General features: G+C 46.1%; 1 long non-coding RNA gene across 1 annotated transcript; it reads right to left on the bottom strand.

Moving 5' to 3' along the window:
• Nucleotides 1–15,007: 15,007 nt before the first annotated feature.
• On the bottom strand, nt 15,008–24,571 carry LOC119375529 (uncharacterized). Its single transcript, XR_005180376.2, has 3 exons — nt 24,335–24,571; nt 23,366–23,414; nt 15,008–15,185 (listed from the first exon to the last, which is right to left on the bottom strand). It is a non-coding gene; the product is annotated as an uncharacterized LOC119375529 (long non-coding RNA).
• Nucleotides 24,572–25,262: the final 691 nt, after the last annotated feature.

Here is a 25,262-nt window from a genome sequence, read left to right as displayed (position 1 = left end):
AAGTGTCACACTTCAAGGGCACCGTAGCCAGGCGACGTTCACTGAGGGTAACCAGGCGAGCTAAAACGTCGTTCGTAATAGACTTTTTTCAAGCAATAGAGCGCCACCAACGGGCGCGCAAGCGCTCATGGGAAATGTGTGCACGCCGCACCAGCCGCCGCGACGAGCGCACGGGCCTCGCGCAGTAGCTTTCCGCTTGTGCCGTGCCAGGACTTCTTAGACACACAGAATTTAACAAGGTGCAACATGTTACTGCGCAATTCAATTACGAACTTCAGTGTTTAGCTGCGACGGCCTCTCGACGATGTCCATCTGTCCCACTGTTGGACCAGTTGAGCGGCTCAGAAGCGTCACCTTTTATTATTTTTTTTTGGCACCAGTGCGCCTTACGGCATAAATGAAAAAAAAAATACAGCTCAGTTGCCTACGAAGTGCGGGAGCGGTCTATGATTCGCGGATGCATTTGGAATCAACGTCCATCGACACTGTCGACGAGTACAGTGCGAGGTTCTGATATTTAAAGAGTACACTAGAAAGTGTAGTCGTCATTTGGGGAAATGAGATACATTCATTGCGTCACTCGCACCCTATATGTAACGAACGATAAGTGCCTACTAACCTTCGTTGGTGCTATAACTACAGGTTGCAATAATACTTAGAGCGAAAAAAGAAAGGAGCAGTACATGGAAGGAAATTCACAAACCAGCCCTCACACAAAACTTCAAGTTTATTGCACGTGTGAAAAAAAGCATATATACAAAAATGGGAGTGTGTCGCGCGTGTCATAAAGAGGCACAAAAAGTCAAACAATCAAGGCGCGTGCTTACAGTCGATTAATAAAGTTGAATTTCTTGTCTTGTAACGACTGAGAAGGTTGACTGACACAAAATGTGGCATTATTTGTGACATGATATGCCTCCGAAATTTCTCGCGCAGTCTGATTAGGTTGATGGTACAAAATTACTGTGCTTTCTAAGATGCGATTAAATTTTCATGACTGACACAGCGATGCAAGATGAGACGGCTCCATTCAATGAGTTTTGATACTAGCTGAGGCGCGTATTAATATATCGACCAGTCTGGTCGATGTACATGTGGACACAAGAAAGACAAATTTGTGGTTAACTCCTACGCAATTTACAAACCAAATGGCATGCCTCTGACCGCATTTTTCTTTGCCCACCGCAGACCCCTGCGACCTTAATGCGACTAAGCTTATTTGGGGCGGCAAACACAACCTTCACCCCCCCCCACATCGCTTCCCTATGTTCTTCAAGCCATGCAACTTCTTATACATATGTGGAATAACTGCAATATTTCTAGTTTCTTCATTATTTACGGATGGAAGACGTCCCTGTTAATCTCTCTTTGCCATGCGAACAGATTTTCGCAAACCGATACAACGATACGCAGGGTATCCCGCCTCTTTGATCACTTTGCAACTGGAAACTACTGCTCATCTTATGTGCGCAAGTTTTTTCCAATGCCGTGCGTGCATCAGGACATCACAATTCCTCGTTTAACAATATTCGAATGCGCCGACGCGAAATTAAACACCTATTTCGCTGAACGTGTGCTACACTGCCCGCAAACATGTTCCGCAGTGAAACTTAAAAGCATGAATCAAGAAACTGCAAATTACCAGAGCAAGGCATCTCGCAAGTCAATTCTGGTCCCATCCCTTTTTCTTTAAACATGTTTAGAATGTGCTCACTTCTTTGTACAGCGCGTGACTTGTCAATTAAAATCAAATAATCATCTGTATATCTGAAACTTTCTAACACCTCTCTACAGTTTGGTTAAACCTGATCACGAGCCGCTATGGCATTAAATGCCATAGCGGTTTGTGAACAAGCAATCACTGAATAAATACGAATTCGGCATTTCAGCTCACATTGCTCATGATAGCACGTTTTGACTACATGTATCGGCACCTAATAACTCGCATGCCACTTAAATGCTACATCCGGTATACATCCGCTCGGTAACATCTACACTGACTGCACCTTTCGCATTTCATGCGTAGAGACACATGCAGGTGCGTTCAGACATGTGTAGTATTTAGGATTTAATAATAGTCAACCAGCAGCGATGAGTTTTTTTCGTTTCGTGCTTCCACGGCACCAACGAGCAGCGAGCGACGAACAGCCGGCGGGCTCACCGTACACACGTTTCCCATAGTGCTTCGCACGCCCGCGGGGGGTTCTGGGATTGCTTGAAAAAGGTCTATTGGATGGCGTCCAATGTGAGAACCCAGATCGCCGTGTGCCTCGGTATTCATCGGCATCTCGTGCATTAACCGATGGTTGCCATGGAGCAAGAGTAGCCAAAGTTGGCGCACGTTCTGGTTCTCTTGCATAGGCGGCATCCTGGAAGTCACTGGGGCAATGAGAGGTTTGTTGACTTCGAAGCAGTTCTTCTCTGACAATCTGCCATATTGTCGAAGCAAGGTCGGTGGGAGACACTCTGTCGCCACTAGCCAACGTTGGGACGTTAGACAGGCAGCTGAATTTCGGAGAGGTTCGTCGCATCTTCAGCGATTCAAAGGTACAGCAGTGTTGCATCACGTCAGACACGTGATGCAACTCTCTTTCCCAATTAAAAAATGGCACACGTCTTCGGCTATACCATTAAGAACGTGCCCAACCTTGTCTTCTTCAGACATTCTGACATTCACTATCTTGCACAGCTTCAAGATTTCTTCGATGTAAGTCGTACATGTCTCCCCTGGAAACTGTGACCTCTGAGCCAATGTCTGCTCCGCGCACTTCTTCTTTGCGTCAGAATCACCGAAGCACTTCTGTACTTCCTCAACAAAACGTTCCCAAGTCGTGAACATGTCCTCGTGGTTCTCGTACCACATGAGAGCAGTGTCAGTTAGCAAAAATACAACATGAATGAGCTGCGCTTCTGCGTCCCAGCCGTTTCTTCTGCTCACCCGCTTATAGTTCTTGAGCCACACGTCGACGTCTTCTCCCGAGGTCCCACCGAAGTTTGCAGGCACTCGGTAGTATGGCGCGAAACCCGCTGGAGTTGACCTCGAAGCATCAGAGGTCTGGTCATGGGACATCTCGATCGGTGAAGGTGGGAGTCCGGCAAGGCGGCGGCTGCGGCAAAGTCCAGGTAGTAAAGCTTCCGTCGTTGGGTTAGTCCTACCCAGTGTTGGCGGTAACGCGTTACAAGTAACGGAATACCGGTAACGCGTTACTTTTTTCAGTAACATAGTAACGTACTAGTTACAATTTCGGAACTTTAACGGGTAACGTACTTTCGTTACCATTTTTCGGTAACGTGAGGCCTCACGTTACTCGTTACTTTTCATTCCAATTACCCTCGCCGTCTTACACAAAATTAATTAGTCTTGTAGGAGCGCCTTTCTCAGAACTCACCCCGACGTTATTTTGTCTCTCTCTCTTCATCCGTACTGGCACTTTGCTTCAGTTATTTTGTGGCTGCGGCAGACTGCTGTCTGCCCGCCAAGCGTTCGCAAAGCGACCCCGCATGGGATCCTTTATATTGTGCAGGGGAAATTGCAATGGGAAGCAAATTGGCGAATTTTATTAAACGGATCTGCTATAGTTTCGGCTACCTTGCTATCGAGTTTCAGTTGTCGTGGATTGGCTATTGACTTTCAAGTTGTCGTTGATTGTCGATTAAGTGAAGCGAAATGTAGTCCTCGATCGTAACCGTCAAAAGTAAGCTCTCGAGATTCTCTTGGCTTATGGACATCAAGGCTCGGTGTGAACTCCAACACAACGGAGGATGACTTCTTCGGAAATGCCTGCTCGACATCATCGCCATCTGAAGATGAGAGACTGTCTAAGGACCTTTGGTGCCGCATGACATTGCGTTGAGCGGGTTCAAGGAAAACTTAACGCACGTTCACCAGCTCTTCCTGGCAATGATTACACGAGTACCATATAGCGCATCCTTCGAGCTTCTATTTAGCATAGGTGCAGATGTATTCGCTAAGAAGCAAGTCAAGCTGTCCGGTGACAGCTTTGAAATGCAACTGTTGCTTACGCTCAGCACTTAGTAGTTACATTAGGATGTTGTCCCTAAAATACACTAGTACTGTTCATAAATTCAGTATTAAAAATTAGTTTTGCTTTTTGCTATCTGCAACTGCGACGTTTCTGGTTATTGAATTCGTGCGAGCGAGGCTAACGCTGAACACCTTCACATACACAAGCGCCATATTTGTGGTAATAATACAAGTTAAACTGAAAAAAAAATGCCCATGCGCGCAAATACTTTTCCCTAGATTTATGTCATTTAAGCATTTCTTTACTGCTAAAAAATTTGCGCATTTGTTTTGTAAGTAAAAGCGCGTCGTCATAATTACTGCAAATTTGTTAGTGATGTTTTCTTTGTGCAGAACGTTGGCGATGAAATCGATCACTTTTATTTGGTTGTCCCACTGCGAAAAAATGACTTCCCCATGTGCCGCAGAGTCAGAAGCCGTCACATGTAACTATACAGGCAACTTTAGGCAGTACTGCCAAGGTACAGCGCATTTGTGCAAATTATTCTCTTTAAAATTAAATCAGTACTTCGAGTAAAATTTTTGTTTCAGCTAGAACTTTTATGTGAAATATAAATACGAGCGTTATAAAGTTGCTATTGTACGTTCCCGCTGCGAGGGTGGGTTGATTAAGATTTCTGACTATGGAGTAACGGCAGAAGTAACGTCCGTTACTTTTTTTCGGTAACGGCAACGGTAATGCGTTAACTTTTTTATGGGTAACGTAGGGCGGTAACGCGTTCCTTTTCCTTTAGCGTAACGAGTAGCGTACTTAGTTACTTTTTTTCGGTAACGCATACAAGACTGGTCCTACCTAGCACCTCCACCAATCTGTTAAATACTACGGAGTAGCTTAAAGGGGTACTGACACAAAATTTCGCGGCCGAGATAGCCTGCTGGATCGATTCCCGTGTACGTGCGTGTACCATCTGCAAAATATCGGCAGCGAATAAAGCTTGGCATGTATTTTATATGAATTTTGAAGTTCGCGAGCGCGATCCAGCATTATAGGCCGCACCTAGTGCATTGACACCCTCGGAGGTGACCCGAGGTGACCCCCCTACTTCCCCTACGTAACCGTTGCAGCCGGTACAAGTTACGATAACGTCGTAGCCGCCATTTCTGTTTTGACGCGCTTCCCGACGAATCGCTCCTCGCCAGCGGGTCAAACATGAAGTGATTTGCCACGTCGAAAATTCCTTCGATCCCCGCCACAAGAAAATCGTCGCCATCAGACGACGATGAGCCCGACGACGACCGACCGCGCGGAAATGCGTCACTGTTCTGTGTGCTCACGCGACCGAGCGTTTCACTCGCTAGGTGGTGATAGTTGCACCCGGCGGCTTGCCGTTTTTGGAGCTCTGTCAAACCGAAACTGAGGCTGTGTCGGTAATGAGGAGCTTGTAATTAATTATCTGTCGCACGCTGCAGCAAACGATGTGCCGTGTTATGACTAACAGGTCCCCAGCAACACATTGCAGCAAAAAAACGCGGGGCGAAAATTTTTGTGTCAGGACTCCTTTAAGGGGGTTTTATTGGGCACTGAGACAAAAAGACTGTGGTAATCGCAGGAGCTAAGTCATCGTCCACTTTCTCTTTTTGCACTTCCCTTCTTTTCCACTGGCAGTGAGACTTCGAATCAATACTGATGTTTTAGGCGTTCTCAAACATTGACCTTTTACTCTGACATAAATTTTTATCTGCCTTTAGTGTCCCTTTACATGAGATTTGAAGTCGAGATCATGACGGAATCCCATCTGGCTAGTAGGGTACATTTGAAACAAAAAAGAGACGCCGACCAGTCCAAACAAAACATTTATGGCGTTTCGGCTTCCAAACAAAACAAACAACTTCTGGTGATGTATTCATCGTTAACAAAGCTTCCATGAAATTTGAAGCTAATAGTTGCACTGGGAGAAGAGCAGAATTATTTCATTGGAGACAGTCAACATTTCAATTATAGACTTTATTTTTGTACAATAAAGACAGTTCACACAATTTGGCTAAAACAGTTTGGTAGAACAACACCCAGCCTTAAAGGAGGCTTATACAACAGGAAGAAATGGAATGCACACATACGCTGGGTGTCTGTGTTAGCGCAATTCCTTCTTCTGTAGGCACCCTTCAAAGCTGGGTGTCGTCGTTCTTTTGAACTACGTACCGACAGTCCTAGCAGCAGTCTCCTCAATAAAATAATCGTGCTGCTTACTGTAAGACCTGAAAACACACTCCTACATAGAAGAATATTATTCAAAAGCTGAAGAACAAAAGAAAGCATGGCAAGATCGCTACCACTATGGTTATACAGTGACAAAATAATGGTACTGAAATCATGTCCATCAAAGAAAGACTAGTACATTCAACACAAGCTTAGTAACATTTCTTTGAAAAAATGTTTTTATGCAAGTATGATGGCTCTCCCAAAGTAGAAAACAGTACTGCTTTAAATCATTTACAGGTTTTAAAAACACACCGGTACGGCTTTTGTCCCCTCTGCGTAGTTTTATATTTCCCTTTAACTTTTACAGCGAAAGCTGTTATGAGATCATTTCACCGGCCGTTTTTGGCGCCGTAGTTGTCCGCCGCCGCCGCCGCCGCCGGTGTCCGTAACCAGTATCGCTCGAAATAAGAAAAAAAACGAAATAAGAAAAAAATTCCAGGATGGAACAAGGTTCGAACCTGGGCCCTCTGCGTGGGAGCCCAGTATTCAACCTCTGAGCCATTCCGGTGCTTGGAACTGCTATGCAAAAAGGTCCTATACAGACTTCATGTCGGGAAGGAATCACATTAGCATATGCAATATAGCATGGTAGAGAGTAAAATAAGCACCAAGCGTCGCGCAACGCGTCGCACAACGCGAATTCTGTAACCAGGCCTCACACAATGCTAATTGCGCAATGAGTAGGTTGTTGAATGCTTCCAACCCATTACAAAGGACTCTACCATAATTCTTCATCGTCGTCAGGCACAGCATCAACAAAGTGCGCATAATGCCTTACATGCGTTTAGCAGGTACCACGGCTCTTCGTAGAATGACGAAAAATGGCCCAGTGCCTGCTGCCCTACTTATCAAACATTACAATGATTTATAACGTAGTGGGTTCCTCGCAAGTGCACTTGTAGTGGTTGCCAAGGAAGCCCATAAGCGCATGATCCATTTCCTCGGGGTCTCAGATAAATTACAGTGATTTAGAGCGTAGTGGGTTTCTCGCAAGTGCACTTGTATTGGTTGCCAAGGAAGCCCATAAGCGGATGTTCCATTTCCTCGGGGTCTCAGTAAAATTACAATGATTTAGAGCGTAGTGGGTTCCTCGCAAGTGCACTTGTATTGGTTGCCAATGAAGCCCATCAGGGCATGATCCATTTCCTCGGGGTCTCAGTAAAATTACAATGATTTAGAGCGTAGTGGGTTCCTCGCAAGTGCATTTGTATTGGTTGCCAAAGAATCCCATAAGCGCATGATCCATTTACTTGGGGTCTCAGTAAAGTTCTTCACCCCACCCCGTCTCTCTCCCATGGCAACGTATGTTATACAGCATGACGGGAGAGGGAAATAGCAACCGGGCGTCACGCAATGCAAATACTTAACTGGTGGGCCGTTTAAATCTTCCAACCCATTACAAAGGGCTGAGCCATAATTCTTCATCATCAACAGTCGTCGCGTCAACAAAGTGCACATAATGCCTTACACACGTGCGGCTGGTGCCTCGCTTCTCCGCAGAATAACGAATAATGGCTTAGTAGGTGCTTCCCAACTTCACAAAAATTGTGATTTATGGCGTAGTGGGTATCTTTCTAGTGTACTTGTATAGTAGCCCCAAGAGAGTTGACAACGGGCTCTAGAAACGCCGCTCTTCCAGCTTTCGCTGTGACTGTGCTGCGCTTTCAGCGCAGGCCTGGCGTTTTTTGCATCTTTTTATGCTGTTTTAACACCGGTGCATTTCCCTTTCACACGCGCGAAGTGAACATGCATACTTTGGTCACTGAAACATAAATAAAACAAGAGTGATACATAAAAGAAAGAGAAGAGAGCTGTACTGCTGGGAGAGAAGCGTGGAGTCTACCGCCAAGCAGCAACAAAGATTCATCTATGTGTGTACGGCAGCTCACACGAGACGACAAAAACAGATCGTTTAAAAACTTTAACTTGAACTACCGTAAAAACCGGAATATAGGTTGAATTTTTTTTTTTTTTTAAACGCGATGAAAAGTTGACCCTCGTCTTATATACCAGTCATTGGCAGAAAAAAATGTGGAAGTCTCGCAACAATGGGCAGCTGAAGTCAGAAGCCTCCATTACCATTGTGAGCATCACCAGCAGTGGGCTAGCGCAAGGAGGTTAAAAAAAATTGCTGGAGTGGCGATTACTGCGCAATAGTGAAGCCGTGCCCACCAAAAGATGGCGGCTGTGCCCGCCATCTTAGTAGGGGCATGGTAAACCATCGGCTTTTGGCGAAGGAAAGCGAGCGTTTTCTTCGCACGCCAGACGAACTTAATATGGCAAAGTTTACGGGTCAGATACTGCTCCAAGTGTGTCTTTGTGTTACTAGTTTTCATAAATAAGCCTCAAACTCATGTCAAATTTTATTGGAGATCAATCGTCATTACTCCTTTCGAGGTGTTACTTTTGTCGGCAACAACGATCTTTTATTTTATAATTAACGTAGTATTTACACTGACAGATCTGAGCTATTTGATATCTAAGTAGGCACCACCAGAAAAGAGCATGTATCCGAGCTCATTGGTGGGCAAAAGCTGGCTTCACTTTTGCTGGCAAGGCGTTGCGAGAGCTTCCACTCCAGAATTTTTTTTTAAACCTCCTTGGGCTGGCGGCACCGTTAGGCAACGCCATTTTGCTTTTTCTTCTGTCCAGTGTGGCTGCTTCGGTTATCCGCTGCTTTTATTTTTCTGTTTCCTTCAGAAATGAGTGGTAGCCGACGGCAGTTTATGATAGGCTTTAAGAAACAAGTTATCGTTGCCAGGTTGCCATGCCAAAGCGCACGGCAACCTGGCGGCACAACGGGAATTCGGTGCATCGGAGAAAAGCGTCCGATACTGGAGGAGCCGAAAGCAGCGCATGACATCCTGCAGCAACCAAAGAAAAACTTCGTTTCGTGGACGGACTGCAGTGCACCCCGAACCGGAAACGCTACTTGCAGAGTTCGTCCACGAGCTGCGTGCAAGGTCGGTTGCTACCCGTGACAGCGGAGTGCATCGCGTGAAAGCTCTCGAGAAAGCGCACGACTCTGGGCTCACGAGGGCGCAATTCAAGGGCTCGCCATCGTGGGTGCGCCGATTTATGAAGCGGAAGGCCTTTGCGCTGCGGCGGCGTACTTCCGTGTGCCAAAAACTGCCCGAAGATTTCGATCACAAGCTGGTCGAGTATCAGCGCTTCGTCATACAGCTTCATCGACAGCATTGCTACATGATGGGACACATGGCCAACGCTGATGAAACTCCGATCTGGTTTGATATGCCCTCGAACGCGACTGTGACCGCTAAAGGATCAAAGCAAGTGAAGCTCTTGACAACGGGCAACGAGCATTCGCGATTTACAGTGATGCTCGCGTGCACAGCCGATGGAAAGAAGCTGCCCCCTTATATCATTTTCAAGAGAAAAGGGCTACCGAAAGAAGACTTTCCTCGGGATGTGATCGTGAGAGCGAACGAAAAAGGGTTCATGAATGAGTCCCTCATGCTCGAATGGATCCAGCTCGTGTGGAATCGGCGACCCGGTGCACTTTTTCAGCGACCAAGCATGTTGGTCCTCGACTCATTTCGAGGCCACCTCACGGCCGATGTAAAGGGAGCCCTGTCCAATGGCAAGACGGATCTTGTCGTGATCCCTGGGGGACTAACATCAATCCTCCAGCCGCTGGACGTAGTGCTCAACAAACCCTTTAAAGATCGCGTGTGCGAGCTCTACAATGAGTGGATGCTGGGTGACAATCCCAAGACCCCCGCTGGCCGCCTACGACGTCCACCTCTCGCGACCGTTTGTGGCTGGGTGTCGTCAGCATGGAAATCTCTCCCGGAAGAGATGGTGCGCAAGTCTTTTATTGCGATAGCAATTATATGGACAGTCTCGGCTGAATTTTGCCGTCGCCGTCATGCACCGTATATGTATAAGTATGTATATATATATATAAGCCCCAAAGAAAAATATTTCAGAAAAATGCTTCCGAAGCGCGGAATCGAACCAGGGACCTCTTGCTCCGCAGCGAGTGGCGCTAACCACTGCGCCACGAAACGCAGATCCTCCACGTAGCTAAAGGCGAGCGTTATATACACACCCTTTACCGCTGCACGGACTCAGAGACGGCAGACGCTTATAAGCGTTTCTTCATTACCAGCGAGATGGCGCTAGGAGCGCGACGGGCGCATTTAAAAGTCGTCGGCGAGCTCGCTCGCTTCTTATATTTGTGCAGGGAGAACCTTGCCCTTCCGCTGTCTGCTCGCGCGGTTTTCTCGTGGTGAGGGGAAGAGGGATGTTTCACGCTTTCACCGCGCTCATGTTACGGAGCATACGAAAGTCACTCGAGCTCAAGGGACGCCGCTAAACGAACAAACAGAAGATGAGCGCGAACTATCAAGTGTCACAGCTCGACACTTCAAGCACGCTAGTTTCCTTCGCTGCTCCGGCCGCCTTTGCAACAGGAGCGCTGTTCAAACTGAGAGTATCCATTGGCGAGCCTCACTTTGTATAGCATTAGTTTCTTGCTATCGCATTCATTGCTTCACCCTTGCGGCGAAACTGTGTTTCTTTTTTGCAAATGCTGCATCAGCAACGCATTGGATGAAACGGAGGACGATGCACTCTGGGACGTTACTAGTGACAAGCAGGCGTCGTCCGACTCAAGTTCGGACGAGTCTGAGTGACAGCACTTCGTGGCCTTCTGGCGTTTAACTACATATCAGTGTCCAAATAAAAAGAAATGTCACCACAGTGCAGCTGGTTGTGTCGCGTATTTATCAAGGTAAGGGTGCGCCGCAATACTTTGCGATTTTTTTAAATTTCTTTTTTGGAGATTCAAAGTTTGGGGGGTCGACCTATATTCCGGTCTGACCTATATTCCGGTTTTTACGGTATGTGCCTAGTTTTTGGCAGAGCCAGTGTTGCAAGAGCTGTGCTTATTTATGGCCAAGTGATATCGGGACACTACTGCCACTTCTGGCATCTTTTGAAATAGCTAAAAACAGAATAAGCAAAGCATACTGAAACACAGCTCTTCAGCCCCTACTTTCTCCATGGGGCCACATCGGACTCCGCAGGATTACAAGTGAACTTGGAGCGTGGGCACCTGCACAAATAAAGATTGTCTTTTTGCACACTAAAGTACAGCTGAAAACCCTATTGCATTCATTCTCATAAATGTGAATCACAAAAACTGTTCATTAGTTTAACTCTAAGGTGAAAAGGTTGCAGGGTTCCTACAGGTTTTCATAGCCCAAATTCAAGGCACTTTCAAGTTGCTACTGAAGGTTTCTCAAGGATGTAAAGCAGCATCCCAAGTATAAATTTTTTGCAATATCAATGTTTCCAAACCAATATGGACAGCTTTACAGATACAAAATTGGTGTCTGGCTCACACAAGGACAGTGGATATTGTATGAGCTAGAAGATATGTAGTTTCACTTTGTGTGCTACTTGCATGACAAAGTTAGATAATTACTAGAGGAGAAAGAAATAGCATAAGTGCTGGAGGTGAAGTCAAGCCACCAGGGGGAAAGTGGAGTAAATGAAATGAATGGCAGGAGATGAACAGTGCTGAAGGAGCATGGCATGTGTCCTCGGAGTTGGCCCGATGAACGTTTACCTATACACAGCAGCTGCCATAGTCAATATTCGACACCATATGCCAAGGAATTGAAGCATTTTCCAGGAAGGAAAACAATTCGAGGAATTTGAAGGGCCTTTTAAAAATGTACTTTTCAATTTCAACCATTTTCAGAGGCTTCAAGCACCTGTACGCACCCTGAGGTAACCACAAGCACATTTCAGCCATTGCCATGTGGTATTGTTAGAGGACAGCTACATAACTATATATTTTTAACCAATCTAGATAATCTTGCTCCTGCAATCCACAAAGACACCAAGTGGTAAATGTTGTTGGTGCTGACTGAACATAAATAGACAGAGAGCTAGGGCACTGTACAAGCCAAAGTTCAACCTCTACAGAATAAAGAATTTCCACTCCCGCCACTTTGCTATTGGGTGAGCCTTTTTGCATTCTGCAACTGTGAGAGGCACGTCAAAATATGTCCATGGAACAAGAAATGCAGTATAAGTTATTGTTTTTGTATGATAGTGGGCATTTCAGTGCATCAACATTGTACCAAATAACTGGTAAAAAATGGTGCGAAAACAACGGACGAACACAAAGAGACAAATGATCTCTTTGTTTTCGTCCATAGTTTTTGCGCTGTTTTTTGTGATCAAGAACAACCAACTAACCCGCATTACCGCCCTTGTGAAGTGCCAAATAACTCGTATGCCCCTCTGCGTGACAGATATGCATGGTTTATCAGTGCAGGGCAAGTAATGCAGGAATTTGGCACGAATTCTCCTGCAGCGCAACTGATAGGCCCATCCATATCGTGAGTACATTGCCGACGGGGGCTATGCCCATCACTATGACAGAGGTGCAAGTGAACACTTTCTAGACCGCCTGTCTGCTTTTGTTCGATCTCTTCCAAATGCCAAACATCTTTATGGAGACATTACTGTGGACAAGGATTCACAGCCCTGCCATTCCATTGCGACTGCAGTGATCCCTCAATCAGGAGAAAGAATTACTGCATTTCCGCAATGATCCGCTCATCCTATATCATTCCAGCTGATTTTTCTGAAACAGGAAATTAAAGGTCTTAATCAGTAGCATACAATAACTCATGACAGTTTGTTTATTCCCACGTACACTGATCCATAGAACAGGGTTCCATGTGCCTGTCTGAACACTGCTAACACACTGCAGCTGCAGCATGACAGCACATAGCTTCAATTGTCTCTCAATGGGGAAATATTGGACAGAAAAGGAAGTTCCTGCGCAATGATTCAGTCACCCTATAACTTTTCTGGAACCTAAAATGAAAGGCCATTGCCACGAAGTGGCTCATAACATTTGAATTCATCACACGTACACAAGGGACAACTTCAAGTAGCTCTGTCAGGACTAAAGGTAGACACAGAGACGGTAATGTGTAGCTTTTTAAGGAAACGAAAAACAGTTAAAACTCAATCTATGACACACAATTTTATGAAGTTCCCGATCTAGCAAAGCATTCTTGATTCCCCAGCAAATACCCAATGTCATCAACCGAAGTTAACGAAGCATCTCGGCCACCAATCCTGATTTATCCAAGTATTCCCGTAACTGAATAAATAAGTGGCAATTTTGCACAGATGGGTTTTTCTCGAGGCTGGATACTGCGTCTATGCATGGACCAATGGACTCGGCCAGGGGCGTAGCCAGAAATTTTTTTCGGGGGGGGGGGGGGGGGTTCAACCATACTTTATGTATGTTCGTGCGTGCGTTTGTATGTGTGCGTGTATATATAGGCAAGCAAAAGTGAAAAATTTCTGGGGGGTTTGAACCCCCCCCCCTGGCTACGCCCCTTGACTCGGCATTCACTAACGTTCTCACATATCAGATGGTGCAACAGACGGCGGTGGCTGGTTTCATGGCACTAATAGTCTCCTGGCAACTTTCTGGCTCGGCCTGCTCGCACAATCACTTCATTCTGCAAGCTGCAAGAAACGCGTCACTTTGGATTCATGTCATAAAATTTTTGCTCGTTTTTATGCATAGTTTCTTTTTTCTTTTCTCTCTGTTGATGCATTGTATTGATTTTTTTTCTTCTTTTTTTGCACGTTTGCTGCTTGTTGCCAAAGAAGGACACGGACCTAGTCAAGCCGTTATGTGGCTTTTTGTCTGCGTTCCTGTTATCTGTACTATGTATAGATGCGAAATAAAGTTCAAAGTTCAATTCGTTCTCCACGCATACCGATGGCCTGTCATTGCTTCATGTAACAGTCTTTCTGGCTTGCAACACCCAGACATGGTGCCCCCTATGTCTGGGCAACAAAGGAGCCCCCAGGGGAAGGCCACCCTCGCTGACTTTTCACATGCGCAGCAGTAGGCCTGGTAGCTTTTGGTTGTCGATATATGTTACAATTTTACACGTTGAAGAGCCGAAAAGTCTTCTTCTCGATTTTACGAGCTTCCCGATTTAATGAAGTAATTAGAGCATCCTCATCACTTCTTTAGATCGAGTTTCAACTGTCTCTGTAGGTTGGCAGAAAAAAATTTGCAACATCAAGAGTGGATGTTGAAGGTACAATTTAACTACATTTCGAATAGACCTTGTTTGTGCTTTGAGCCAAGGGTTGATAACACCATGCGTAGGCTAGTACCTGCAAACTATTACAAAACCATGGTGCATTATGCACGGTAACTCTACTGTGTCAGAGTGGCAGCTGCATCCTTGCAGGTTGCTGTAATCCTATCCCAGCCAACCATCTCACATCCAGTGGACATTACATAAATATCAACCATAGTTAATCTTCAGAGGATGTCCACAAAACTTAATTTAATATTTATACAATATAGAGAGGATGTCCATTTTGAAGACAGCGGACAACCATAGATTGTCCACAGCAGTTTCACAGACAATATTGATATGATATCGGCAATATTAATACAATATTTAGAGGACGTCCATTTTGACAAGACTGAACATCCATTGGTTGTCCATAGCAGTTCCAGAGATAACATTGATATATCAAATGACATTTATTTTTAGGTGCAGGGACCCATGGAATTGCACCATATGCTACAAAATAAGACTGTTACTCGATATGAGTGCTTTCCGAGGCAAAAAAATTCGGCAAGTGAAACCACAAGAAGTGGTCCCACTTGCCCCATTCACACCCCCCCCCCCCCACTGGAATAATTTCCAGTCATAATCTTGTTTCCAACAGATATTAGCTGGCTGCTATTGCATGTCACATGGTTCCTACTTTTATCAATCACAGGACTGGTCGAGCGAACAGAGCACAGGAAAAGTATAGTATGATGGTGAAACTTAACCGCATTTATTGAACGCTTCCAGCAACATATCTTGAGATGTAGAATGTGTTTGCACATGTTCCTGTAACCACCTGAAAGTGAAAAGTAAAACAATAACACATCAAACGCATTTCTAGTAAAAGCTATAATGGCTCTTAGCCCATTTTGTGAAGCACATGCACAGTTTCAAGGTGTGCGTTCAGCCCACTTGGTTGGCTAGATGAACAATGAAACGGTTATTAATGTACATTTTAAGCTACTTTTAATAGATTTAAAATAAGCAGTGATGCTACCGAGGACTTCTGATTTGGAGCAATTTTTGGAGCAGCAAAATTTCCGTTTTGGAGCACTTTGGAGCAGCAAAATTTTCATCTTGGAGCACTTTCGAGCAGATAAATTTGCATCTGGGAGCACTCTGGAGCAGCGAATTTTACGTCCTGGAGTGCACTACAGAAGCATATTGCAATAACATTCAAGCACCGGAATATTACTATGGGGCTCATATGAAGGCTAGAAATATTTCGATTCATTGCAAATCTCATGGAAAAAATCATCTCAGGAGAACTCCATACTTCACTCGCTATTGAAAAAATAAGGGCTCATGCAGTTGAGTGTTCTGAATTAACCTCTTCGGCGATTACATTCGACACTAGCAAATAAACAGAATACCAGATCAATAAAATTGCACTTTATGAAATAACACTCTAAATACATCTATGTGGTTATCAGCAGACATTGTAGACAAACGCCGTGATGTACAGCAGTGCCTCAATGCCAAAGAGCCACACTGTCCCTAATGCATTCCCCTAAGAAAACTCCAAGGCGAAAGCCAAGTTCTTTTTCTTCTCGATCGACGGGTTGATCCTCCCCCTCCTTCTCTGCAAACTATCTGCACCTCACCTGGTTTTGCGCTAGCTCCTTGATCGGCGCACCGATCACAGAAGCAGTGTAAAGCGACGATGTCGTGATGGCGTCATCACGTGACATCACGATATATGACGCCATGATGATGTCACAAGTTTTGACGATCTATGACGTGATGATGACGCCATCACATGATTATTTTTTGCATCAATCGATTGACGCCGCCGACGGTCAATTTTCGTGTTTGATAAAGCATCTGATGCTTTCGCATTAATATTGCGTAATGAACGTTAACAACCTGGCCTTACATACCAAACTGTCCTCCACCATGTCACCTCCTTGCCATGCGCGAAACAGCTTCACTTATCATCCACTTCATAGAGTGAAATGGCTCCTCAACTTTTTTAAAATGTTTATTGTGATAACAATTATATGGACGCTCTCCACGGATTTTTGCCGTCGCCATTGCCGTAATTTTCTGTATAAAGACCAAATTAATAACATCACCACGCGCATTCTAGCCGCGGGTAAAAGCTCGCGAGCGCTGGCGACGAACGCGGCTGAAGGGGAGATTAAGCTAGCCGGCCGTCTGTCTCCGTCGCACGGACAGCGCATGAGATAACATCTTCCCGCATGCGGGCCTGCCGTCGATTGCTCATCAAACAGAGAGGAAACGCCCTGCCCGTCTTTCGTAAGGAGCATAAAAGGACGCCAGGGGAGCGGGGGGGGGGGGGGGGCGAGGGGACCGCATCGTTCGAAGGGCGCAGTCGCTTGCGCGCGCGCCATCTCGAGGCATCAGAAGACGGCTCGTAAACTTGCTGTGCTCTCAACGCTTACTTCGTGTTTAGAGAACTCAGAGCAAGAAAACGCTTCGGTTCCTGGAGCGGCCATATTTCCTTAAACCAGTGTTTTGTTGAGTTACGCGAGATCGAATCCAAAAGAGTTAGCTGCTAGCCTTACTTCGTTTAACAATACAATTTTTTGGTATCGCATTCATTGCTTCGCCCTTAAGCGAAACTGAGTTTTTTTACGCGTCAGCTATTGACCACCGAAAGCGAGGGGCGGACGTGTAACATGGGGTAGCCGCTTCACTGTGGGCTGTCAGCGACGGGCCCGCTACTGACAGCTGCGTATTTGAGGCTGCTCCGACCAGGATATATGCTTTTATTAATGAGATGACAGTTTTAAAAAGCAAGCAAAAAATTCGAATTGGAACCCTAGCACGTGAGCTCGAAAGGGCAGGGCCTTTAAGGGGGTATTTACTGCAGAGTGATTAAACTCGGACGTGCTGGTATAAGCAGTTACCAAAAAGCTCTTCTGAATGAAGGTCCATGGATAAAGTATATCCGAGGAAAAGTGTGAACGCGTTTCCACCGTTCGCGTGCTCTTCCATAAACACGAAGCAAGGAAAATTCGACATTGTTCCATATATATACTGCTAGCGATCCCAGATTTCATTCCGCGATGTCCGGAAACAGAAGTGACAGACATTTTAGCAGCACACGTGTAGTTATTACTGAACATTGCTATCCTTACGTGCCGTGCGACACTTGAAACGAGCTATCAGCAGCGTTTCTAGAACAGACCACGTCCGCCATTGAATCGCCGTCGCACTTTCTCACTACCGAGAGGCCTAGACGTCACGAGCCTCTGCGGAGAGCGCATTTTGCTGTCGAGCCGACTTGCAGAACAGAAGCTGCGTCGGCACCGTGCATGGCATCGTGGCTTATTCGGGACACACGCGCGAGCGCTATTTATTCAGCGGAATAATTCTTGGTCCATGGTTGCGACTTTGGCAGCCCCAAGATCAAGCTGCACATGTTCTGACGCGCCGGCCGTGCGACTGCCAGTGATAAGACGCCCCCAAACCCGAGATTTTGGCGTAGTTTGGCGCAATTTTCGTCGATATTATCAGGATGGCGCAGTAAATACAATTTGGCGCACTTTGGCGCAGTTGGCGCAGGAGTGGAATCACTGAATAAGTTAACTTGTACGTATTTACCGTTGTTTGCTGCATGTGCAAATGTGCACCATTAGGCACGACCATATTGCAAAGCATTGGGGGGTGCTTACACAAACCAGCACTTAATTTATAAAGGCAAGGCAGAGAAAGATAACATTTGCTCATGTAGACCACTGGCCCTTACATCGGTATTACAATGGTTGACATGCAAGCAATGAAATAAAAAATTTAAACATCGGCAGAAGATAACGGTATTTTGGAACAACTTCAGAGTGTTCATTCTAAAATGACACGGCGTGCAAACATGGACCCAAGAAAGAAGTCAGGATACCACTAACGCCGACTAACAACTGAAGAGATGCACAACGGCGGAAAAAAAAGAAGGCACAAAAACTTATCTGCGCGTGCCCATGCAACAAGCGAACCTATCAATCCGGCACGCGTGGGGGGTCTATGTGAAAGATAACTGTTAAGGCATTTGATTTCATCTTTATGCAAGTTAATCGACCACTATTCTCGATATGCCATGCCTCAATCATCAGGCACGTTTCCTCATTCCTATGCCGGTACAAAACTGCGCATGCATCGAATGTTGGCGTGCACTTACACGCTCGACAATGTAAAGATAGATTAAAAGGTGAGCCTCCGGTTAACGATCTCTTATGTTCCAATAATCTCTGGTTAATGCAGCGGCCCGTCTATCCTACATAGAAGCGGCCGCAGCTGAAAGGGACCTTACACACCGCACTTGTACGGCAATCAGTGAATTTGTTGGTGTGCGTTACGAAACAAATATCGGTTTGCGTCTTCCCTTTTATTCACTCATTCCTCCTCTGCAAAACGGCACATATCTTACCTAGCTTATTGGCAGCTGTGAAAACAACGTATCTACTTCCTACTTTCTTTAGCCTGTGAGATATACGCAATGAATGTACGGTATACCTACGACATGTTTCTTTGTATCACTTTGTGCAACCATGCTCGGACTTCTTTAAACGTTCAGCGACAGTGGCCACTGTTAAAGCGACACTAAAGGCAAATATTAAGCCAACGTTGATTGTTCAAATAATGGTCCAGAAACCTCGTAGTGCAACTTTTGTGCCAAGGAAGTGCTTATTTTGAAATAAAATCATGTTTTAGTGGTCCGCGTAACATTGGCGCACTTCAAATCACCCGCCTGAAAGCGGTGTTTCTCACGTCACTGCTGCCGTGCCCAACGTTGCCCGCCTTTACTGTGCGGTGGCATGCACTGGCGGCGTGCGCCATTCGGGCATCCGGCAACATCACATGCATGCGGCATTTTGTCGAACTTTCTGTCAGAGCGACTTTCACGAGCGCGCAAAACACACGCAGCAGTACGCAATACCGAAACTACCACTGAGACGCGACCACATGAGCGAACCAGGGTGCCTGGCAAAGCGCAGTTCGGCGAAAACGGAAGCTTTGAACCACGCGCGCCGTTCCCCATGGCAACGCCAAAGAGGTTCTTTTTTCCATGAATCAAACAGAAAGGAACAAGCAGCATTTTATTACATCTCTTGATGCACGAAAGGTTCTTTTTTTATTGCAGCTAGTTTGATTATGAGTGATTAATTGTAGTCGAACTCTCTCACGTCATCGGGATCATTTCCAAAGTGTCCCGCTCATGGCGCTCATCGTGTGATACATTTAGCTTAATTTCTCGGTAAGTAGGGCACTACTGTTGATAATATTGCTGTTTTAGACGTCATACATTGAGCTTTCACTCTGACATAAAATGTTATGTGCCTTTAGTGTCCCTCTAAGTCCGAGTATGGTTGCAGAAAGCGATAGGAAGAAACGTGTTGTAGCTGTACCGTACATTCATTGCGTATCTCACAGGCTAAAGAAAGTAGGAAGTAGATACGGCGTTAATGTTGTTTTCACGGCAGCCAATAAGCTAGGTAAGACATGTGCCGCTGTGCAGAGGAAGAATGAGCGAATAAAAGACAAGAAGCGAACCGATATTTGTTTCGTAAAGCACACCAACAAATTCACTGATTGCCGTACAAGTGTGGTGTATAAGGTCCCTTTCAGGTTCGGCCGCTTCTACATAGGATAGACGGGCCGCTGCATTAACCAGAGATTATTGGAACATAAGAGATCGTTAACCGGAGGCTCACCTTCTAATCTATCTTTACGTTGTCGGGAGTGTAAGTGGACGCCAACATTCCATGAATGCGCAGTGTTGTACCGGCATAGAAATGAAGAAACGCGCCTGATGACTGAAGCATGGCATATCGAGAATAGTGGTAGCGCATGCGTGAACCAACCGTCGATTAACTTGCATAAAGGTGAAATCAAGTGCCTTAACAGTTATCTTTCACATAGACCCTGTAGTGAATGGAGGGAATTTGTGGAAGGAATTTATGTGTTTGTGGACTTTTGGTGGAATTTTGAAATGTTTGTGCGGACTTATGACAATGAAGACGACGGCGACATGAAGACGAGCCAGGGGCAGGTGGCACGCGCCGCGGCGGCACGAGAAAAAAAGACAAGAAAAGAAGACGAGAAAGAAGAGAGGCGCGTGTGGAACGCGCAGAGGGCTGAGCGAAGCAAGCCGAAGGACACGCCGGACCAGGGCGCTGTCCGAGAAGTTCGTCGTGGCCGTGCTCAGCGAGGACTGGTGCTTGCCTGGTGGTTCGGGCGTTGGCGGTGGCTCCAGCGAGGACGTGCCGGACCAAGGCGCTGTCCGGGGAGCTCCTCATGCCTGTTCTCGGTGAGACCTGGGGAGCCGAGCTACCTGCCTGAGGCTACCGGTACAGGGCGCGGCTCCTGCTGTGTCGGCGGGCAGGCGTCATGAGTTCCTGAACACCGTCGCCACCTGGGACGGCGCAAGGCCGTGATCAAACGGGAGGCCTTACGGAGGCCTTGTCTTCCTGCCGGGAAGCACACGGGACGTGTCACCTGCGTGCCAGGGCTTGCCTTCAACGACACTCGTCGCCGCATGTGGACTGACCCTCGTCAAGGCAACGTCGTCTACGAGTCGTGAGACTTCGTTTTCTTGCTACCTTGAACGGACATTCCGCGGTTAAGACTTTCAGATTAATTTATGTGTGTTCATCTCCGTGCTTGTTTTTTCGTCATCGTCCCTAGCGTACCTTGTCCCCATAAATGTTGATCTAAACTCACTCGTGCGTATTCTCTTGTCGCCTGTCCCGTTGAGCCACGCACTCGCAAACGTGACGAACTACCACTCGGTCCTTACAGACCCCGACGCGTGCCGGAAGTTCGCCTATTGCATGGGCATGCGCAGATAAGTTTTCGTGCCTTCGTTCTTTTCCACCACTGTGCGTCTCTTCAGTTGTTAGTCGGTGTTTGTGGTGTCCTGAGTTCTTTCTTGTGTATGTGTTAGCACGCCCTGTCTTTTTAGAATGAATACTTACCAACTAGCTCAGCTCTGTTATTCTAAGCTTCGGAGAGTATACCAAATCGGCAGGCGTTTAGAGGATGACCTATTTGTTCTTACACAGTGTAGAGAAATATCTATTAGAATATGAAACAGATTACTAAACGTGGCTTTTCTAGACTTCTCTGGGGTGCATCAAAACGTTAATTAGGAAATCTTAAGGACTATATTGAAAGAAGCTGGCACACGTAATGACTGTATAAGCTTGTGAGGAAGATACACCGAGAAATTATAGTCCGCATGGAACGAGAAAGAATAAGTAGCAAAGAGAACGTTGATATAAGCAAAAGGCCGAGGCAGGAATGTCTGTTGTCTCAGCTGTTATTCATGTTATACATGGTGAGGAGCGAAAAAAGTGAGAATGAAGCAACAATGGTTTCCACATGCCACACTAACAGGTGAGTGTGACTCAAGAGCAGCAGCTTCCAGGCTTATGTTATAAGGATATTGTCGTATTCACAGATAACCACGATGATATACAGCTCATTTTAACCTGTAAAGCAGCGCATGAAGATAAGACACATGCGGAAGGGAAGGTGAAGGTCTAGAACTAGGATTTAGTGTAACAAAATGTAATAATGGACGATCCCAATAATCAGGTCGCATCAATACAGGTCCAGGAAATACTGACGGTAAGAGAATACAAGTACCTCGGTGTATGATTAAAGGACCCCTGACAGCAAAATTTTTGTTGGTGACTTTTTTACTGTAATTTTTTAGCTTTGTGTCACCAAGTTAAATCCACATCACCAACATCACCAAGTTAAATCGTAAATGCTCTAGTATATCGTACAACTAATTCTAGCGTAGTTAATTGTGACCATTTTAGCATCACTTCAAAACGCCCACCTAAAAACCACAAGAAACTAGCGCCCCATGCCAGGGAGTGTCAAAGACCACATGTACTCAAGCTGTGGTGACATTGAAAGCGCGGTTTTCAAATCGGGGCCCCGCGCGCGGTTAGAGATTGAAAGCATGTGGGTGCCTGGGTATGGGTTAAACCTGTTAAGTGCGTGTCCCCTCACGAAAACTACCTTGAGAGCAGCCCGACAACATAGCGAGAGGGGTGCGGAACAATAGGCCTCGCTGGGTGCCAGTTGTCGTCTGCAAACCTTCTGTGACGTCCACAATACTTGCTTTACTGGTGGAACGTCACGCGTCATACCAGGATGTCGCGAGGTGCAGCCAACTCAAGTGAGCACTCGCGCCTACTTTAAAACCAAATTAAGATATCTTAAAGGCAACGTTCGTCACTAATATTCGGTCAGATGTGCCCCCATATACAGGAAAGTCAAACAACACAAACATCTCGAGGTTTCAATTTTGGTGTCAGGGGTCATTTAAGAGTGATACAGAAAGCTACACGAAAATGCACCACCATAAATGGAAAGAGGAATGCTGAAATAATGAAGCACAGAGCGTTATGGGGATACAATAGGTACGAGGTACTTTGAGGTTCGTGGAAAGGTGTAATGTTTCAGGGATTTACATTTGGGAACTCAGTGGTGCGTATGAAGTCAGAGGTGCAATCAGGACTTGATATGAATCAAAGGACTGTGGGACACCTCGAGATGGGCACTCACAGGAAGACGACAAATGAGGCTGTAAAGCGTCATATGGGATGGGCAAGGATTGAGGTGACAGAAGCTCAGGGTGAAAGTAGGCGGGCAAAGAAAGTGCTCCAGAATTTGTATAGGATGAGTGTTGAGTCACAGTGGAGAAGAAACAAGGAGACTCACCAGTCGGCAGTGTAAGCGATGTGGCAACATAAGACGTTAGGTGAAAAGTCATAGAGGCGAAAGAGATTTATTGGATAGTAGCGATGGAAAAAACGAAATATTTTGAGTAACTAGCGAAAGGGCAAAGACGAAATAAGCAGGGAAGCATTTTATGATAATTCAAGGGGAAGTGCTTTACTATTGGAAGTGAGGTCGGGTTGCCTTAGAACACGTAGTTATAAAGAGAGCAAGATTCAGTAAAGAAGAAAAATGTACCAGGGTTTATGTCTGGGCACTCACCTACACGAAGCCTTGGGTTTCAGGGACAATTATAGAAAGGTAAACAGATCTACGATAGAAGTAATATACGTTTAGAGGATTGGTGAAGAAATGACAAAAATAAATAGCGGTAAAACTAAGGTCACTCTGCCATATGGTTTAGAAAGATGTGCTGCGAATTACTGGGCTTTAACTAGACAAGGCATTAGGCCAAATTAAAAAGAACAAAAAAGTTCTTTGTTTAGCTTGGCGGCGCACAGGTCGCCACCCCGTTATAATGGGACGCTCACAGAATCCATCCGTCCAACCATTCATTCATCCACGTACACTTGGAATGCTCAACAGAAACGCATGACGGCTGGTGCTTTTTAGCGTCATCAGTGAATGCTGGGTATTCGCCCGGTAGCCAAACGTTGTCACGGTGCGGAAGCAAGGCTTTTCCTTTCATTATATACCTTAACTAGTAATATATCAGTGTCCTCAGCGCTCAACGGTCGTGTAAGAAGGCGCCACGCGCCATGCCGGCTGACTACCGCATTCCAATCGCTGAGCGCTGTACACAGGGGTCCACTGTTAAAGGGAACATGGGAGCGTGTGGCGGCAGCTCGGAGCCACCGCCGGCCAGCGGCTGCAACGAGATTCGCGCAGACGCAGTGAGCACCGTGCCCGGTGCTCTTGAGTCGCGTCAACGGTTCGTCTCGCGACGATTCGCAGCGCGGAAGCAGACGGCAGGAGACGACGAAAGAGCACGACTCACAGCGCGCACTGCGCCTGCGCAAAACTCGTTGCAGCCGCTGGCCCGCGGTGGCGCCGACTCCGAGCTGCCGCCACACGCTCCCATGTTCTCTTTAACAGTCGACGCCTGTGTACTTCGCGCATACATAGACATCGCATACAGGACTATACTATACGCTACCATGCTTAATAAAGCCCACAAACATTCGGGATAAACGTTCACTTATACTTGAAATGTATTAATGCAATACTTACCTCCTTATGGAAGAATTATAGCTGAGGAAATCGGTGCAGTTCGACCAGCGCTGATGAATCCAAGACACCGCCAGTACAGCAGCAAAAACCGCTCCAACATGCTGGTCATTACGTGTGACACTTTCCACAGATAAATCTGACCAAGAATACCAACTATTTCATGGTAATGCTAGACAGGTCCCTCTAGGAAACTCGCTGCAATAACGGATACACACAGGAAGAAAGCCCTACGACGAGTCACCATGTGTTGTACGAAACTGTGGTACCTTAATAAGTTTTACAATATGTTAGAGCGCTGTTTGTAACACTTTTAGCTCTAAAGAAAAGGAACAAGTAATAATATAATGAAACATGTTTTATTTTTATTTAGCATTAGCGTATTAAAACGTGAAAAACCAAGATACAGGACTAGGGCTACCCCTACTCATCTGTAGACAGACGGTTATAAGGGAATCCCAGGAAGAAAGAGATTCTTTATTTGGGAAAATTAGGTGAATAGTGGGGGTAAGTGACGCAGTAACTGTCTCTCAAGCGAGGACACCACAACCGCGACACCTGGGGGGAAAGGGGAGAAAAGTATAGGAGAAGTTAGAGTGGAGGAGGAGGCCTGGGGGAGCGTGCGTAAGGCTAGGGTGGCTAGAAGGGGAGGTGTGCTGAGCGCGGCGGCCAGCCATAGGAGAGGGTGGTCCTCTTTCGCGTGATCACCACTAGGGCACAACATAGCGCTACCGTCTGGGGCGCCGTCAGCGTTTCCGCGGAGAGAGGCTAATCCGGCTGTCAACGCCTGGCCGGCGGTTTGTAGTTGTGTAATTTGCTGCGAACTGTTGGCGTGTGCTGTTGATTCATGAGTGCTGCATGCTGGCAAAGATGCCGTCTACCTCAAAGAAAAAAACTCAGCGTTGGTGCTTCGTGCCAGCGTGTGAAAAGT

Source organism: Rhipicephalus sanguineus, chromosome 11, assembly GCF_013339695.2.
Source record: "Rhipicephalus sanguineus isolate Rsan-2018 chromosome 11, BIME_Rsan_1.4, whole genome shotgun sequence".
Classification (NCBI taxonomy): Eukaryota; Metazoa; Arthropoda; class Arachnida; order Ixodida; family Ixodidae; genus Rhipicephalus; species Rhipicephalus sanguineus.
This window is presented reverse-complemented; position numbering and strand designations above follow the sequence as displayed.